The sequence below is a fragment of the Rhincodon typus genome, chromosome 2, assembly GCF_021869965.1.
Source record: "Rhincodon typus isolate 14 chromosome 2, sRhiTyp1.1, whole genome shotgun sequence".
NCBI lineage: Eukaryota > Metazoa > Chordata > Chondrichthyes > Orectolobiformes > Rhincodontidae > Rhincodon > Rhincodon typus.
The window spans coordinates 89,889,161-89,910,035 of record NC_063333.1 but is presented as its reverse complement, the minus strand read 5'-3'; the positions used below and the strand labels follow the sequence as shown (position 1 = coordinate 89,910,035).

General features: G+C 41.2%; 1 long non-coding RNA gene across 1 annotated transcript; it reads left to right on the top strand.

The window, feature by feature from the left end:
* Positions 1 to 60: 60 nt before the first annotated feature.
* On the top strand, positions 61 to 16,877 carry LOC125485031. Its single transcript, XR_007263809.1, has 3 exons — positions 61 to 231; positions 9,915 to 10,040; positions 16,772 to 16,877. It is a non-coding gene; the product is annotated as an uncharacterized LOC125485031 (long non-coding RNA).
* Positions 16,878 to 20,875: the final 3,998 nt, after the last annotated feature.

Below are 20,875 nucleotides of genomic sequence, written 5' to 3'. Positions count from 1 at the left end.
TTCTGGCAGAATTAAGGAACAAATATTTGGAATGCTGTTTCATTTCTATCGCAGATCAATCAGCTTCAGCAAGATGATTTTTTTTTTAGATATCCTCCAAGCATTAGATGTGAAAAAGCATATGAAAGTGGAAATACTCTGCGAGGAGCCCAGCAAAATACTTAAAGTGATCTGAACCAAGATCTGCTGGATTCTGCATTCATGAGGACTGAGAGCTACGACCTCATTCAGGTACTGTGGGCATTGATCTGACAGAATGTCTTTACAAGTACTTACAAATATACAGACATTGAAAGCAGAAACAGGAGTAGGCCATTTGGCCCTTCGAGCCTTCTCCACCACTCAATATGATCATAACTGATCATCCTACTCAGTATTCTGTTTCTTCTTTTGCCCCATGCCCTTTGATCCCTTTAGCCCTGAGAACTATATTTAACTCATATTTGAAAACATTCAATGTTTTCGCCTCAACCGCTTTCTGTGGCAGAGAGTTCCACAGGTTCACCCACACTCTGTGGAAGAACTTCTTCTCCTTCGGTCAATACCAGAGTCAAATCCTTAGATTCTGACCCATGGTTTTGGCCTCCCCGGTCATCAGGTGCATCTTTCCTGTGTTTACCTGGCCTAGTCCTGTTCCAATTTATAGGTTTCTATGTGATACCTTCACCCCTACTCCCCCCTTTCCCCCCCATTCTTCTAGACTCTAGTGAATATAATCCTAACAAATCCAGTCTCCCTTCATACGTTAGTCCTGTCGTGCCAGGAATCAGTCTGGTAAACCTTCATTGCTCTCCCTCTATAGCCAGAACATCCTTTCTCAAGGAGACCAAACTGTACACTCCAGGTGTGGTCTCACCAAAGCTCTGCAAAATTACAGCAAAACATCCCCGCTCCCGTTCTTGAATCCTTTCGTTATGAAGGGCAATATACCATTTGCCTTCTATATTGCCTGTTGCACCTGCATACTTACTTTCAGAGACTGGTATACAGGGGCACTCAGATTTGTTCCACTTTCCCCTTTCCCAACCTATCAACATTCAGATAATAACCTGCCTTCCTGTTTTTGCTACCTAAGTGAATAACCTCACATTTATTAACATTATATTTCATTTGCTATGCATTGCTGACTCACTCAACTCGTAAAAATCACACTGAAGCTTGTCTGCATCCTCTCACAGTTCACCCTTCCACCCAACTTTGTGTCATCTGCAAAACTGTAGATATTGCATTTTTCTCCCTTCATCTAATTATTAACATATATAGTGAATAGCATCCCTAGATTGCATAAAGAGGCCATTCAGCCTATCAAGTCTGGACTGACCCTCCAAAAAGCATTCCAACCTATCCCCACTGCCCCACATTAACCATGGCTAATGCACCTAGCCTGCATATGCCTGGACACTATTGGGCAATTTAACATGGCTAATCCACCAAACCTACACATCTCTGGACTGTGGGAGGAAACCAGAGCACCTGGTAGAAACCCACACAGGCAAGGGGAGAACATGTAAACTCCACACAGACAGTCACCCAAGACTGGAATCAAACTCAGGTCCCTGGTGCTGTGAGGCAGCAATGCTAACCACTGTGCTACCATGCTATATGTATAGCTGGGTTCCAAGCACTGATCCCTGCAGTATCCCACTAGTCATTAGCTTCATTTGGAAATGACCCATTTATTCTCTTTGGTTCCTGTCTGCCTACCAGTTCTCTATCCTTGACAGTACACTACCCCAATCCCTTGTGCCCAACTGTACATATATTCTCTTATGAGACCTTATCGAAAGCTTTCCGAACATTCAAGTAAACCACATTCACTGGCTCCCCCAATTAGCTCTACTAGTTCCATCCTTGAAAAATTTCAATGGATTTGTCAGGCATGATTTCCCTTTCATAAATCCATGCTGACTCTGTCCAATCCTGCCAAGTGCTCTGCTACTAAATCTCTCGTAATCATCTCTAGCATATTCCCCACTACCAATGTCAGGCTAATGGATCTGTAGTTTACGGTTTTCCCTGGACCTCCTTTTTTTGAAAAAGTGGAGTTTCATCGGCTACTCTCCAATCCATAGAAGCTGCTCCAAAGTCTGCAGAATCTTGAAAGATGATCACTAATTCTAGGGCCACTTCCTTAAGTCCTCTGGGATGCAGATTGTATAGCCCTGGGGATTTGTCAGCCTTCAATCCCATCAATTCTCCCAACACCTCAGTTCCTGCTAATACTGATGTATTAGTAGGAACAACCTTCAGTTACCCTCTCTCACTAGAGTTACTGTCCCGTAAAGTTAGTGCCACAAAAGTAATAAATATTTATTTTTTTAAAAATTTACGTTGTGTGGAATCTTCCTAGCACCTAAATAACATGGGAAATGGTAAATCAGTTGGGAAGAAATGTCAAGTTCAGAAAAATGAGATTCATGCATTGAGAAAAGAAGATCTGATTTTTTTTTAACCAAAGGCTTGAACAAACCATCAAGATTCTCACAAGTGAGTGGTGTAAGGCTTATATGTATTCATTAGCAACTCAGTATCATTTAATTTATATGCTGTTTTCTATGTTACCAGGCAATGGAGAGAAACTAGATGGCACAATTCCTGTCATGTAATTATGAATGGGTGCATTAAGCTGCAGCTTGTTGCTTGCTCCTCCAGGATGCACCTTGGCTTGCAGTCCTCAATATCTTAGGGTATGCTCCATGAGCAGCAACCAACTGCATCCTTCGTCTATGGACACTGGCATCAGATAAAGACCAGCCTCATCACTTCTTCGCAGTACAACTCCAACTCACTTAAAATACAGTTCAGTAATTCAATACTACACTTGAGCACACCAACACCTTTGATTGCAATGATGTTCCCAGGCCAGTTGTGTGCAGGGACAAGCACCTATGCATGCATCGGAATAGGGTGCATCTAAAGGCTCTTAGTTTCTTCCCTGAATATTCACTCACTTTCTGCTAACCTGGATGTTTACAGCATCTCTGCCTTGCCTTTTTGTACATTTCCACCTTATTCAGAACTTACAGGCTTGCAGTCATTGTCTCGTCTTGCTTTTTAGTGCAGACATAACTCAGGCAGCTTGCATTTTTCTCAGCAATGATCAGTTGCGATGATGGACATATTGCTATACAGCACCATGCTACTTCAGTGTCTTATCTACAGCGTGTACCAGCAGCTAATGGGGCGCGCACACTGACTGTGCTTTAGTGAAACGGCCATGTCTCAATACCTAAGAGACTAGTCCCCAGTCATGTCAATAGGAACTGTTATCAGTTAGGGGGTTCTCTAGTCACTCAAGGTCATTATCCATTCTCAGTCTGGGGCCTTAGACATGGCAAGTCAGCTGCTTGGGGCGGTCAGGGTCAGGAATTCCATATCATTACAGTTAGGGGTGGGAGTGGGGGCTGGGGTAGGTTATCAAGGACCACTATTGTGGTGGGAATGTTGGGGAAGTCAACTATGAGGGTTTGGAAGCAGTATGCTGGAATGCAGAGCAGGCAATAATTGTAATAGGAGAAACTCATTGTATAAGTGCAGGAGATGATAGTGCATTGGAGGACATGGGCTACTGTGACAGGGAATGTCATTAAAGGTCAACATCGCCCTGGCTTCAGCAACAGGGCACTGTAAGATGGTTGACATGACTATGCTGTAGGCCTGGGGCTCAGTGGGTATTGTAGGGAGATGAACTCTTAAAGAGTTGGCTGGGGATGTGGGACAGTTTAGAACTCATGGGGTTGACAGACAGTGCAAGGAAGAAAGGGCCATGGAGGTTTGGGGGTGGAGATGGAGAAGACAGTCATCTAGATTAACAGGCTGAGCCTGCAACTCACGCTTCAAAACAAAACTTGTGTTGCCTTCCATTCTCATCTGAAATGAAAATTAGCAAAGAAAATTAAAAATGGCTTGGTGTGAGTGGAGTAAGTTTTTTTCTGTACGTGAAGGCTTGCTCTACTTGAGAGTGATGTGAGGTCCTTTAACGAATAATTGCATTAATCAAGCACTTACACAATACAGGATTAAGATATCTGTAATCGTAGAATTCTTCAATGCTTCATACAAATACAGAGCTGATCTTCTCTCATTTTGAACTATAAGCATTTGCCAACATGCTCTTATATGCTTTCTTTCTTGGGTGATGTCAGGAAGGGGCAAGGTTTCAGAAATCCCACAGCAGTTATAATCTGCTACTGTACTGACACGACATGGTTTCTGCTGCATACATCAGAACAAGGTCAAATACCTTGGAAGTTGCCATCATGCATATATAACTCTCATGTTCTGCTTCATTTCTATGGGTGGACGCCTTACATCTGTGAATGATTATTGGGAAACAAGGAGTATCTTCTGCAACCATGGCTGATGACAGAGGTTGAGTGTTGATTCATTACAGTCCATTCTTCACCAGCACAATCATGGAGGAGCTAACAGCCATCCTGAAGTTGAGGTTCAATGCTTAGAACGGTCTGGAGGGGTTTGTAATATATTCCAGACAAGGTCCCACGTAATCATTGCATTCTGTGCTCTGCACAACTGGAGCAGGCAAAGTTGGGATGTGATGGGGGGCTGACAAACTGGGAGAGTGCCAGCAGTCTTTCGAGGAGCATAATAGAGTGGTGCAGCATAAAATGCAACAACTGCTTCTAATAGATGTGACTTCGGTGAAGTTATCATGCAATTATGCATGCATGAAATTATGATGTTTTTGCTATCACAGAGATATGGTTAAAAGAGGGATGGGATTAGCAGCTTAATGTTCCATGATATTGATGTTTTCAATGGGACAGAGAAGGAAGCAAATAAGGTGGGGGAGTTGCATTACTGGCTAGGGATCATATTATAGCTGTGTTGAGGGAGGACACCCTGGAGGGATCTTGCAGCGTAGCATTTATGGTTAGAGCTCAGGAATTTGAAAGGTTCAATCACAATGCTGGGATTGTAGTATGGACCTCCCAGTTGCCAGCAGGAGATAGAGGAAGAGATATTTAGTCAGATTCTGCAAAGATATGAAAATAAAAGAGTTATTGTGGTGGGTGATTTTAAGTTCCTCCATAATGACTCGGACTCCCTTAGTGCTGAGGCATTGGATGGGGAGCAATTTGTTAGGTATGTCCAGGAGAGATTTTTGAAATGGTATGTGGATAGCCCAATGAGGATGGTGACATTTTGGGAATAGTGACCATAATTCTGTAAGTTTTCAGATACTTTTGGATAAGGACAAGAATAAGCCATGGATGAAGATGTTAAATTGGAGGAAGGCCAACTAAAACTGAACTGGACAAGAATTGGAGAATGTAGATTAGGACTGTGAGTTTGAGGGTAAATCTACATCTGACATGTGGGAGTCTTTTAAGGACCAGATGATTAGAGTGCAGGACAGGCATGTTCCTGTAAAAATGAAAGGCAGGAATGACAAGCTTTGGGAGCCTTGTATTACAGGGAAATTATCAACTCAGTCAAAACAAAAGGAAGCATACCTAAGGTCAAGGCAACTAAAAACAAACAAGGTTTGTGAAGAATCTAAAGTAGGAAGGAGCTCAAATAGGGAGTTAGGAGAGCTAAAAGGGGCTATGAAATATCCTTGGCCAGCAGAGTTAAGGAGAATCCCAAGACATATATATTAGGAGCAAGATGGTAGCTAGGGAAAGAGGAAAGGAGGGAGGTTATGTGTGCAGCTGGAGGAAATGGGTGAGATCCTTAACAAGCACTTTACATTGGTATTCACAAAGAGAGGAACATGCAGAATGTTGAGGTTAGGAAAAGGTGAGTGAATACTCTCAGGCAGGTCAATATAATGAAGGAAGAATTGTTGAGTATCTTGAAATGTGTTAAGGTAGACATGTCCATAGGGCCGGATAGGATCTATCCCAGGATACTGTGAGAGACAAAGGAGGAAATAGCTGGGGTCTTAACAGATACTTTTGCATCCTCTTTGGCCTCAGGCAAGTTTTCAGAGAATGGCTAATGTTGTTCCCTTTTTAAGAAGGATAAACAGAGATAATCCAGGTTATTACTGGTCAGTGAGCATGATGTCAGTGGTCGGGAAACTGTTGGAGAAGATACGTAGAAACAGGATTTATTCACATTTGGAAGCAAATGAACTTGTTAGTAATAGGCAGCATGGGTTTGTGTGGGGAAGGTGATATCTCACCAACTTGATTAAGGTTTTGAGGAGGTGACAAGAATGATTGATGAGGGAAGGGCAGTGGATGTTGTCTACATGAGCTTTCTTTTTTGTAAGGCATTTGATAAGGTACTTCATGGCAGGCTAATACAGAAGGTAGAGTCTCATGGGATCTGAGGTGATCTGGCTAGATGGGTACAAAACTGGCTTGGTCATAGAAGACAGACAGTAGTGGTGGAAGGGTGCTTTTTTGGAATGGAGATCAGTAACGAGTGATTTTTTTGCAGGGATTAGTGCTGGGACCTTTGTTGTTTGTAATATATATAAATGATATGGAGAAAAATGTAGAGGGTCTGACAAGTAAATTTGTGGATGACATCAAAATTGGTGGAGTTGCAGATAATGAGGAGGACTGTCAAAAGATACAGCAGGATATAGATAGATAGATTGCAAAATTGGGCAGAGAAATGGCAGATGGAGTTTAATCTGGACAAATGCAAAGTGATGCATTGTGGAAGATAAAATTCAGTTGAGAATTATACAATAAATGGTGGAACCATTAGAAGTTCTGAGGAAGGGTCACCGGACCTGAAGTGTTAACTCTGTTTTCTCCTCCACAGATGCTGCCAGACCTGCTGAGCTTTTCCAGCAACTTTGTTTTTGAACCATTAGAAGCATTGACATACAGAGGAATCTGGGTGTAGAGGTCCATAGATCCCTGAAAGTAGCAACACAGGTGGATAAGGTGGTCAAGAAGGCATACAACCCGTTTGCTTTCATCGTCTGGGGCACAGAATATAAAAGTTGGCAAGTTATGTTACAGCTGTATACAACTTTAGTTAGGCCACATTTGGAATATTGCATGCAGTTCTGATCACCACACTACTAGAAGGGTGTGGATGCTTTGGACATGATGCGTACAAGGTTTACCAGGATGATAAACCTGGTCTGGATGGTTTTAGTTATGAGAAAAGTTGGATAAGCTCGGATTGCTTTCGTTGGAAAGACGGAGGCTGAGGGGCGACCTGATAGAGGTTTACAAAATTATAAGAGCCATAGATACGGTGGATAGTCAGAGGCATTTTCCCGAAGTGGAAAGGTCAGCTACAAGAGGGCACAGGTTCAAGATGAGAGGGGGAAAGTATAGGGGAGAAGTGTGGGAAGAATTTTTCACACAGAGGGTAGTGGGTGCCTGGAACACACTGCCAGTGGAGGTGGTGGAAACAGGCACATTAGCAATGTTTAAGGCGTATCTTGATAGACACATGAATGGGAGGCAAATAGAGAGATAGAAACCGTGCATGGGCAATAAGTAGCGGGTCTAAATAAGGAACAGGAATTGGCACATGCTTGGTTGGGACAAAGGGGCTGTTACTGTGCTGTATTGTGTTGTATTATAGTGTATCATTCACTTACTGCAACTTTATAGTTGCTTGAAAGGGAAGCAGGCCCAGTTTATTCCCCGAAGGAAATGCAGTTTTTCTGTTTATTCTTTCTTTGCTTTCCTATCATTCAATAAAGGTTGGAGTTATAATTTAATTTACTATTTGAATTTATAATTTAATTTACTATTTGAAGACTTTCCAATATGTGATCCTCCCAAATTCAACAATGAGAAGATATGCCATACTGAGTATGAGGCTGTTCTTCAGACGAGGTTCTGACATGGTATGGACAATAGACAGGCAGTCTTTCTCTGCAGCTTAATTCTGTAGTAGCAGTTACTTTGACAGTCGATCAGACAGGTGATGATGTAAAATAGCAATTTATTTATAACTATGAGATTTCTTTTCAAATGAAGTGGTTTACAAAATTGCCCATGCCATCTATGTGCCCTCTGAAATTTTCCTTTATTGTTTTCTACCCATTTCACGCATGATGAAATCCTTTTGCTGGATAGCAGCATTTGACCTGATGTGCAGGCTGGGCTTTAAATACGGCACTGGTAGTATGATTCCTGGAAGGTCCTTGCAATGATGAGTATTACCACGGCTGGTGAGCACATGATAGTGCAAGCACAGTACCTTAGGCATGTGATGTATATAAGGTGAGCAACGGGGAATTACTTGAAGTAACTCATTTTGGTTCACAGTGAGAAACCCTCCATGAAACTCCCTGGAATTGACATTTAGTTGATTTTTGGTAAAATTCAGCCCATTTTCTTTGTGTGTCACAGGTCTGAAATTTATAAATACAACTGATTATTATAAACACACTGCATCATGAAACCTAAATACACTTGGAAGAATTTGTGACTCAGTCTAACTGAACTCAACTTATGGTTCCATTTGTTTAGCATAAATCAGTTGGTTGATAAATTGGAGAGAAGTCAACTCACAGATTTTTTAGTTGCCACATGCTCATTTGATGCTTTAGTGCAAATCAATACAAGCAATACTTTGGTGGAATCCTCTAGTTCTAGATGAGGTTGGTTAAGAGGCGGGAAGGTCATTTAATTAGTCATTGAGAAAGAGTATCTATACCCAATGCTTTCCTACCTTCACTGGAATTGAATTCCGTGCAAAAAGATCCATACCTGACCTTTCTGCACCACTACTGAATGTTCATTAATGACCCAGAGGGGAAAAAGACTACAGGCTGGTTGCTGGCTTGGATGGGGGCAGCCTCCATCAAAGGCACTGAGTGCTTGATCAAGTGCATGTGAACAAGACAATGGCCACTAAGAATGCTCTTTGTCTTGCTCTGAACACCCATTCCTCTTTCTCTCTCCATGATCTCCACTCATAGAAACCACCATCAGCCCCTCCCCCACACCCAATCCATTAAATCACCTATCTTTGGCCAGCATCTTTCATCTCTGGGTTGTGTTTACAGCAAAGCTATCGATTTCTACATGGCACGGCTATGCACAGGAGCTGATGGCCTTTGACTGGCTCTCTCAAGAGGAACTTCGGGCCATGGGGACCTGATAGCAGATCAAGGCCTACTGCTGTTGTCTTACAGACCTAATGATCAGAAAGGATAATGGACCTTCTGCCTAAGATTCAGCTGTGGGTGTCTCACCATTTCTTCAGGCAGCGTGTGAGACAACTACCAAACTCGAAAGATCTCCATTTCTTTGAGATCTGCAGTATTTAACCACAGGAGTTGAACAGGTTTTTTGAAAAAAAAATCATACAGCATTGTTTGTTTCTAGTAAATGTGATGAAATGGACATTTTCCCCTAAGAATGAATCATATGTGTATATTAGAACCTTCAGGTTTGTGGAGCTATTATGCAAGTATTGTTCAACCACAGACGGATTCATGAACTTTTCATCAATTATAAGAGTAAGTGGTAATTTAGCAGCTTGGGAAATATGAAGCAACCATGATTGCAGGCATATTATGATTGGCCGTTGTTCTGTAGCTGCTTGTGAATTTTCATTTCACAAACCGTCTTATGGAAAATCAATTTTCAGATTCTGCCTTGAATGTTAAAAACTGCATTAACGAAGCTGTTTCTCTTCCTCTGCCAAGTAGGAAATCATGTCTTTTTTGTGGTGAAACAGCTTATTACTACTTTTTTCTTTTTTACATTATTGCTACCAATTATCTTGAAACTGCACACTTCAAATATGTTTTGAAACAAAAGGAAAGTAACTCAGCAATTGTGACGATAACATTTACCTTGTTATAGAGGAAATTGCAAATATTTCAATGTGCCCAATTACAAATAAATTCATATTTGGAACAAATTACTTACAAGACACTTCAGCTTTAATCATATCTTTTATTGAGTGAACATAGCATACTGTACAGACTGATTTGAATATTTATCGAAATGTAGCATTCCACAAACCTGTGACAAGTGGTGAGGAGAAACAGAGCACAACAGGCCTGGTAACATAAAGTTTGGTTCAAGGAGATACAGATGGATATCCTGATTGATGAAGCGTTGCTAAATCTCCCTCCGGTGAGTGATTGTAAATAAATGTCATGCCTTAGATAAGATCATGATGTGGAGGTATCGGTGTTTGAAAAGGGTGGACAAGGTCAGAAATCACATGACACCAGGTTATAGTCCAACAGGTTTATTTGAAAACACAAGCTTTCGGAGCCTCACTCCTCCTTCAGGTGTTAGTGGGAGAGGAAGTATCAGACACAGAATTTGTAAGTAAAAGATCAAAGAATTTCACCAATATACCATGCTATGACAATGGATGAATGGACACTGCGCAACAATCGCCAGACAGGGATGTGCTCTCCCAGTGGGGGAACACTTCAGCGGTCAAGGACATTCAGCCTCGGATCTTCAGATAAACATCCTCCAAGGTGGACTTCGGGATACACAACAATGCAGAGTCGCCGTGCAGAGGCTATTAGCCAAGTTCGGTACCCATGAGGACAGCCTCAACCGGGATCTTGGGTTCATGTGACCTCACCACACTACACACACACACACACGCACACGCGTGTGCACAGGTACACTTTAGAACATAGAACATTACAGCGCAGTACAGGCCCTTCGGCCCTCGATGTTGCGCCGACTTGTGAAACCAATCTGAAGCCCATCTAACCTAAACTATTCCATTATCATCCATATGTTTATCCAATGACCATTTAAATGCCCTTAAAGTTGGCAAGTCTACTACTTTTGCAGGCAGGGCACTCCACACCCTTACTACTCTCTGAGTAAAGAACCTACCTCTGACATCTGTCCTATATCTATCACCCCTCAATTTAAAGCTATGTCCCCTCATGCTAGCCATCACCATCCGAGGAAAAAGGCTCCCACTGTCCACCCTATCTAATCCTCTGATCATCTTGTATGTCTCGAACAAGTCACCTCTTAACCTTCTTCTCTCTAACGAAAACAGCCTCAAGACCCTCAGCCTTTCCTCATACGACCTTCCCTCCTACCAGGCAACATCCTGGTAAATCTCCTCTGCACCCTTTCCAATGCTTCCACATCCTTCCTATAATGCGGTGACCAGAACTGTATGCAATACTCCAAGTGCGGCCGCACCAGAGTTTTGTACAGCTGCAACATGACCTCATGGCTCCGAAACTCAATCCCTCTACCAATAAAACCTAACATACCGTACGCCTTCTTAACAACGCTATCAACCTGCGTGGCAACTTTCAATGATCTATGCACATGGACACTGAGATCTCTCTGCTCATCCACACTACCAAGAATCTTACCATTAGCCCAGTACTCTGTATTCCTGTTACTCCTTCCAAAGTGAATCACCTCACACTTTTCCGCATTAAACTCCATTTGCCACCTCTCAGCCCAGCTCTGCAGCTTATCTATGTCCCTCTGTAACCTGCAACATCCTTCCGCACTATCCACAACTCCACCGATTTTGGTGTCATCCACAAATTTACTAACCCATCCTTCTACGCCCTCATCCAGGTCATTTATAAAAATGACAAACAGCAGTGGCCCCAAAACAGATCCTTGAGGTACACCACTAGTAACTGAACTCCAGGATGAACATTTCCCATCACCCACCACCCTCTGTCTTCTTACAGCTAGCCAATTTCTGATTCAAACCGCTAAATCACCCTCAATCCCATGCCTCCGTATTTTCTGCAATAGCCTACCATGGGGAACCTTATCAAACGCTTTACTGAAATCCATATACACCACATCAACCGCTTTACCCTCATCCATTTGTTTGGTCACCTTCTCAAAGAACTCAATAAGGTTTGTGAGGCACGACCTACCCTTCACAAAACCGTGTTGACTATCCCTAATCAAATTATTCCTTTCTAGATGATTATAAATCCTATCTCTTATAATCCTTTCCAACACTTTACCCACAACCGAAGTAAGGCTCACTGGTCTATAATTACCAGGGTTGTCTCTACTCCCCTTCTTGAACAAGGGGACAACATTTGCTAGTCTCTAGTCTTCTGGCACTATTCCTGAAGACATGCACATGAATGCGCACACACACACACTTTCTCTCACACAGATCCTCTCTCATACACACAGTCCCTCAAGCATACACACATTTGAATCTATGGGGTGAATTTTTATTTGCAGATACATTCTTTTTTATTCAAAATGCACACAATTTACAGACAAGTCAGTCAATGTGGCATTTTATAGATTCCTACTTTAGAAATAAAACCACTCTGACTCCAAACCAAAATACAAACAGGTTCTAAACAAGGTCTCACACCTAACATGCATTGTCTGACCTAAAATGTCACCTCTTCTTTATGCTAATAAAACCTTTATTTCTCTCAGGACAGTGACTTCAAAGGAATTTGGGGATTTACATGTACACATTAATCAATTAAAACCTTCTAACTGATTAAAGATTTAACAGCATCTTAGGTTTGTTTAATACAGCCTCATCAGTAGTGTGACCCTTTGATGTTTTACTTATAAATTCTGTGTCTGATACGACCTCTCTCACTAACACCTGAAGAAGGAGTGAGGCTCTAAAAGCTTGTGTTTTCAAATAAACCTGTTGGACTGTAAGCTGGTGTCGTGTAATTTCTGACCTTAGATAAGATCAGAACTGATTTTCAGGTGTAGTTAAATGATGTACACATATGAAAACTATAATATACCAGACTTGCCAAAATACACCAGGAAAATAGGAATAGACTACCTATCTACGTATCAGACTTCACTGCTTCTGAGCACAGGATCACCACAAAATATTCCACATGCGTTTCAGTGAACATTAGTTAGCAGTGTCAGTTATTAGTCACAATACATAGTACATTTATGAGGTAATTTCCATGTACCGGCCATGAGGGCTAATAGAGTACGTTGATACATATAGAAATCTTTTCTTGGTAAAAAAAGTGAACAAATTATACATTTTTAATGGATTCAGTGGCACACATACATGATTAAAGTTTTGTTAATGTGCAAATACAAGTCATTAACCAAGCCAGTGCAGGCTTCGATTAACATGAGGCAAAACAATAATGGTTATAGAAGCACAATTAGAATTTATTATGAACTGAAGTTCAACTCATATAAATGTGATGTGTATAGACAACAAAACAAATAATTTTCTTTATATGTATTTATTGTCAACTTGGAGGAATATTAACACCAATGGGCTGGTTTACTCTGGAGAATAGTGACACATGCTTCTTAATTCCTCTAATCTCTTGTCACCGTCATAATTTGTTTCTCCTATTTAGTTTACTTGGCCTCTCTTTTTGATTCTCTCCATCTGATTTGCTTTCTCCTGTCCCAGTTGTCTTTCTATTTCTGCTTTTCTTATTCCCTTCCTCTTTCAAATACTCATCAAACCTGTCTATTCCTTTTTTCAAACTTCCTTTCATCATTTCATTCCTTCTCTCTTTCCTTTAAGCTTTCTCGCATCCAGTGCTTCATATTTCTTTGTACCTCAGCTATATAAGCTTGATCTGGATTTTGAGAATTCTGAGATACCTGCTGCTATTAAAGATCAGACTGACACTGCACCTGCAGATTCTGAACTCCTGCTAAAAATCAGTAGTTGTAGTGTGACTCAGTTCACTCCAGAGAGGTGTATGATCATGCTTTTTATTTCTGATTTTTAAACATATTTTAAAGCTAATATTAGCAGGCTCAGAGCTTGGTCAGGAGATTCTGCACAATAACTAAATGGATCTCTTTACCTAAAACATCTCTCTACAAATTTACCTAAACTTGCAAAGTATCTGTAAGTATTTGTACTGCAAATCTTCTGATTTGGAAGACAATCTTTAAATGTTAATGCTATTTTTTAAAAAAATGCATTCAAAGGAGCTTTTGCAATTTAGCATGCTCTCTGCTGTAAAAGAAAGGTGAGGGGGGAAAATCATTTCTGTTTGTCTACATAAAGCAACTCCTATTTCCCTCTTTCTGTCTCTGGGTCTTTCAACCTATTCCAACATATCCATCGGTCTTACTCACTCTGAGTCTTGCCTCTCTCTCTCTCACTCTGAGTGTGTGTTAAGGTAATCTGTCTCCTATGCCAAGTATGTGTTGGTGTACCCATTTTGTGTATCAATCCACTCTTTCATTGTGTTTCTCTGTCTATCTGGTGTCCTATATTCCCACTAATTTTTTCTTGCACTGTGTGAATCTCCAAATCGATGCAGAAGTCCGGTCAGTGGGACTTCCTGAGTGGCCGTGTGGCTGCGCAGCTTTGAGGAAGTACAGAGAGGACAGTGAAATTCACCTGATGGCCATCTTACTGGCCTCCTGCCTGGCTTGACAGTCCACACTTGGTGGTGGGAAAGGCAAGGCCTAAGCCAGCCCTCTCACACTTGTCCCAAAATAAGCTCTTAAGTGCATAACTAATGGAGACTTAGGGCCATTTCCTGCCTCAATTTTGAGTTTGGTAGGCGGGGTTCAGGAGTGGACACAAGCTTGGAAAGTCTTTGCTGAAATGTTGTGGTGCGTCATTCAATGGGTTCATTTTCACATTGGGGCCTCACCTACAAGGTCTGCCCCATGCACATGCCCCCTTTCTCCTGGCTGCTCCATTAAGACTATTAATCCTCTCTTTGCATCTCCCTGGGCCAAAGCTCTGAATCCTACCTCAAGAACGCCCATTGTTACTGTTACCTGGTCCTGGACTCTGGGGCTTTAAATATAGGGACAAATTGTAATCCCAATCCTAGCCCCAATGCACCATCAGATTGGCAGGCAGCTCTCTGAGATGGGATGTCCTCCCAACTGAGGGTGCCTGCCTAGGGCCAATTATCAATCCTGGACTCAGCCGGCATTGGTGTGTATGTATTCCATGCTTACTGTTTAATTGATGGGGTGGAAAACCACATCATCTGAAACTCCTGCCCCTGTGTTTCCCTGTGTGATCACTCATCTGTCTCTCCACCCTCTCTTGATCACTATTCCCTTTTGCCTCTGTCCCACCGTTAGGCTTTCTAAAACTCTCTGTTTCTCTGTCCCAGTTTCTCTATCTGTCCCAAGGAATTTAATCAATATAGTAAGCTGTACCAACCCAAGGTGCCGGTCCAATGGCTCGACAAATGTAGTAATACGCACTTATCAGCAGAAACACATCTTGTTGTTAAATGTCTCAATTAATACTGCAAAATTACAGCACACACAGGAATTGGTAAAAAGTCCTACATTGAACTCATGATGATGTTACAGCTGAGACTAATAAATCTTTAAACTACTAAATCATGATTAGAATGTTTATAAAGAGACAACATTATTTATAAATTACAAGCTGCCCTTTTTGAACTAGGAATTTGAATTGATTTTGAAATAACAATAATATCAGATGGGATGAATATTAACAGGAAAAAGGATAAAAGCCCTTGGCAAGATTGTAGGGATGGAGTTAATCATTTACTTTAAATATGAATATATTTTGAAAAGAATTTGTATTTTGTAGCCAAATAAATGTTTATATTTTCTTAGTATTTTAATTGCAGTGCATGTATCTACCAGTAATTGAAATTTTTAAATTGAAAATTAAAACAAAAACTACATTTTAATAAAACATTGAAACAAGGTTAATATCGGAACTTTAATTTGGTGTTAAGGTTGTTTAAGCTTGAACAATACAATTATGGTCACTTAGCAATAATACCCTCGTTATTTAACAAATTTACTATTGAAACGAAGAATGGTTCAGAAAGATAATTTAATCAGTAAAGGTCAATGAAACCAAAAGAAATAAAATGAAGGGTCTAGGCCCGAAACGTCAGCTTTCCTGCACCTCTGATGCTGCTTGGCCTGCTGTATTCATCCAGCTCTACACCTTGTTATCTAAGACACTGCCTTTTTTCATTATAGAACTAAAATATGCTTATTTCATACCTATTTAAATCATTAGGATTTTAAAATTTGATGCTGATCGTAATTGCTAGGACATTGCTAGAATCATGAAATTTAAAACCACAGCCAAATAAAGCACTGAAGTTCACTGTTTTAGTCATACTAAAATAGTTATCAGCTAAAAGTGGGATTATTCTCAAAGAATGGTGTACTTTAAACTATGCATGTAAATCTCAATGTTAGAAATTCAGATGCTAAAGCCAAGATGACTAATGTAGAAACAGAACACAGAACTTTTACAGGGCACAAGGAGGCCATTCAGTCAGCTGTGTCTGCATCAGCTCTCCAAATGAGCATTTTACTTAGTGTTATTCTTCTGCCTTTTCCCTATAACCATACACATTATTCCTTTTCAAATAACTGTATATTTCCTTTTTGAACAGCTGCCTCTGTCATCTCAGGAAATGCATTCCAGACATTAACCACTTGTGTGAAAATACTTTTCCTAATATTACTGTTGCTTCTTTTACTAATTACTTTCAATCTTTGATCTCTCATTTCTTGATTCTTTCATCTGTGGAAAAATTTTCCCCTTTTAGTTTGTCCAAACCTCTTATAAGTTTGAATATTTCTATCAGATCTTCACTCAACCTCCTCTTTTCCAAGGAAAACAGTCCCAATTTCTCCCGTCTATATTCCTACCTGAACTTTATCATCCCTGGAACCGTTCTCATCTGTATTTTTTTCCAATGCCTCCATATCTCTCCTAAAGTGTGACTCCAAGGACTGGATGCAATACTCCAGCTGAGGTCAAATTTGTATCTTATACTTGTGTCATCTACAGCAAAATGGCGGCAGAGTAGGACGCTCCTGCTGGAGCTCCTCTATTCTGCCTGTTCTTTTCTTTCTTTTTCTTTATTTTTTTCCTACTTCTCTTCCCTTAGCACTGGAAGTAAATCCTGGAGCAGCAACAGGATCCAGCAGCAAGTCCCCCAATAGTGAGCCCTGGAGCAGCGCATGGGCTGCAAGCCCCAGATCAGTGTGAGCAGCGAACCCTGGTACAGTGTGTAGGCTGTGAGCCTTGGAACAGCACAAGCAGCGAGCCCTGGTGTAGCACATGGGCTGCGAGCCCCAGAGTGGCAAGTGGGGAAGCAGCCCTGGAGAAGCGCACAGGCAGCGAGTCCCACGCGAGGGAAGCGTCCTGGAACTTACCTTGGAGCAGCTGAGTGTCAGTATGGAGTGGACTGGGGCTTGGAGTGGAGCAGGGACGGCTGTTGAATTGGAGTCTGGCAATGGGCAGTCAGACCATTTGCGGAGGCCCTGTACTGAACTGCTACAATGTAATGTCTATTTAAAATTTCCTACTTTACTTTAATGTCAATCCTTTAATGATGTTCTATTTTTAACTTATTTTTCAATTACTTCTATTCCACTCCTGTGTCCAAGGAATGTATCTAGGTACTTGTACCTAAGATATCGCCATAAGAAAGCAGACATTGTAAAAGCTTTACTGTACTCCTACAATGGAGTACATGTGACAATAAAAGGATATTCTACTCTTCTATTATACAAGTTCAGCATAACCTTCTGCTTTTGTACTGTATATCCCTATTAATAAAGCCTAGGATACTATACGCTTTATTAAGTGCCCTTTCAAGTTCTAAGATCCTGCTTAAACTGAGGTACTTTGTCCAATATTATCTCCAGTAACAGTCACTGAGCACACAATTTGTTAAAGCATTTAAAGGTTGCTAATAGTTGTTAAAAGTGTTTGAAGTAAGTGCTTAGAAATGTTTACTGTCAAAATTCAACACACAGCTACCTCAACTTGAAAAAATTGACCTCAGCTCAGGTTCTCAGATCATAATGTTATTGAAGGCTTCGATTCTCAGGGAACATGCCACACTTTGCCAGTAGGCCATTTTGGAGAAAACAGTTGAAATTCTTGCTACATGTAGTTCTCCTATTGCACGACAGTTGCGTTCTTGTGTGACCTCGCACTATAGAAAATCGCCATAAAAAATTGCATTATAGGGAAATCGTTATACTGTACAGTAGAAAGTTCGTGTTATCCAAACAGTGTTCACTATTCTTCAATTACATTACAGCCAATTCGCGTTAAGGAAACACGTGTTATAGCAGAAATACCTGTACAGGCAGTAAAACAGATAAATTCATATTTCTCAGTGCAATCAGCAGTGATGCCATCCATCATTTTGCTGCAGGTTTCAAAATCCAAGTGAAATACTTGAGACAAAGAATCATACAAGGTTCTAATTATGCAATTGAAAACATTTTTAATGATAATGATGGAAGTCAACCAATCTATTCAGCCCTGGACATCTCTCCACCTGAATTTTTTTCTCTACAACATCGAGATCAGCCATAATTCTAATCAAGTAGCAGGATACACCATGAGGAAATATAATCTATTTACAGTAGATTCTTATGGCTTGAAATAATCTGTTATAATTAGACATTTTTTGAAAAGGTGAGAAATGTTTGGAGAAAGTTTGGAAAGAGCAGCTTGATTATTCTTGAACTTGGAACTTTGAGTGACTAAGAAAGAATCTTAACAATAATTGCTGGCCTACCCAGCGACGCCCACATGGACAAAACAAAAATAATGGGAGAGAACTTTTTAAGGGGGTGGGACTTGAACCTGGGCCTTCTGGGGCCAGGGGTAGGTACACAACCACTGAGCCACAACAAGGCCCCTATCAGTTCAAATTTTCAGAAACATGGCCAATGTAGAAGTCTAGACAAATTACCAATTGCATAGAAATACCCTTATTTAAAGGGGTCATCAATTACTTTCAGGTTTGTAGCTGATTGTTTTCTTGTGCAAAGTTAAAATTTTAAGCAGAGATGGCTTGCATGGATAAGGAGTGGCCTGAAGTGCAATTTAAATGTGTGCAGCAACTGTCTTGAAAGAAATGGAGGACCCAGCAGGAAGAGAGACAGCACCCTGTCACTAGTGACATGGCTGCCTCATGGTTCGCTGATACAGCCCCTGAGTGATTTTGAAGTCAGTATGTGAGAGGCTACTGGCTCCTGTTTCCAAATGGAAGCAGCCAAACTAAACAGGCCCAGGTGGAGATGGCAGAATTGGTCACTGGACACAGATTGACAAGCAGAGTGAGGACTCTGGAAAATTAAAATAAAAACAGAGTATGCTCAAAATACTCAACAATTCAAACAGCATTTATGAAAAGATGTCAGAGTTAATGTTTCAGGTGTGTGACTTTTCATCAGAACTGGGAAAAGTGACAAATGTAACAGGTTTTCAACAAGGCATGGGTTGGACAGGGATGAAACAAAAGACAGATATGTGGAACGGTTCAACAGCTGTACACTCAATGGATGTGTTTATGCAGCCAGATCAAAATGAGTACAGAGCATGCAAACTGCTTGTTAAGGAACATTCAGGTGAGATATGTTTAGATGAGATTGACCTTGTCATTCACACCATCCTGATGAAAGTCTTGATTCTTGAGCTAGCCTCAGCCAACTCCCTGCCCAGCACTGTTACAATTCTACACTGTGCCTTCTTATTTCTCCTCCTTTCCTTCTTTCTCTTTCCAATAAATTGTGTTGATCTAGTGCTTCACCTCTGGTAGGTCATGTACTAGAGTGCAGGAGACCACAACCACTGTCCTTGCAGAAGTGTGCTACAGGACATCACTCAAAGTTACAGGCACTGGAACTGCATCTTCAGAAGCCTGCTTGATGGTGGTATTTCTGTGTAGATGATGTTATCAATGTATTTTTTCATTGTATATGTCTTAGGTTTATGTAAAAACCATCTCTTCAATCTGTATTTCCTGTCCCCTAGAATCCATACATGGAATGTAGGTGATGGGATGAAGAGCTGTGCAAGTGGATGAAAGTGTCATGCCACGTGCCACAACAGTGAGCAAACACTTATAGGGTTATAAAGCATGACCCATGCAGCATGAAAACAGACCATTCAGTCCAACTCAACCATACCAAACAGACATTCCAATCTGACCTAATCCCATTTGCCAGCATTTGGCCCATATCCCTCTAAACCCTGCCTATTCATTTACCCACCTAGATGCCTTTTAAATGTTGTAATTGTACTCGCCTCTACTACTTCCTCTGGCAGCTTGTTTCATACATGCACCACCCCCGCGTAAAAAGTTACCCCTCAGTCATTTTTAAATCCCTCCTCTCTCACCTTAAAACTATGCCCTCTAGTTTCGGACTCCCCACCCTAGGAAAAAGACTGGGTATTCACCATATCCATGCCCCTCATGATTTGATAAACCTCTGCAAGTTCACCTCTCAGCCTCTGACACTCCAGGGAAAAAAAGCTCCAGCCTATTCAGCCTCTCCCTATAACTCAAAGCCTCCAGTCCTGGCAACATCCTTGTAAAGCTTTTCTGCACCCTCTAAAGTTTAACAACATTCTTCCTATAGATAGATGACCAGAACTGTGTGCAGTATTCCAAAAGTAGCCTCACCAATGTCCTGTACAGCCGCAACATGACATCCCAATGCCTATAATCAGTGTTCTGATCAATGAAGGCAAGGGTGCCAAATGCGTTCTTCACCACCCTGTCTACCACTTTGAAGGAACTATGCACCTGCACCCCCAGGGCCCCCTGTTCGCCAACACTCCCCAGGACCCTATTATTAATTGAATAAGTCCTACCCTGGTTTGCCTTACCAAAATGCAATACCTCACATTTATCTAAAGTAGACTCCATCTGCCACTCCTTGGCCCATTGGCCCATCTGATCAAGGTCCCACTGTACTCTTAGATAACCTTCTTTACTGTCCACTACACCACCTATTTTGGTGTCATCTACAAACTCACTAACCATACCTCCTATATTCACATCCAAATCATTTATATAAATGATAGAAAGCAGTGGTGCAGCGCTGATCCTTGTGGCACACTGCTGGTCACAGGCCTCCAGTCCAAAAAAGCAACCTTCTACCACCACGAGAGATAGTAAGAATTGCCGATGCCGGAGTCAGAGATAACACAGTGTGGAGCTGGAGGAACACAGCAGGCAGGC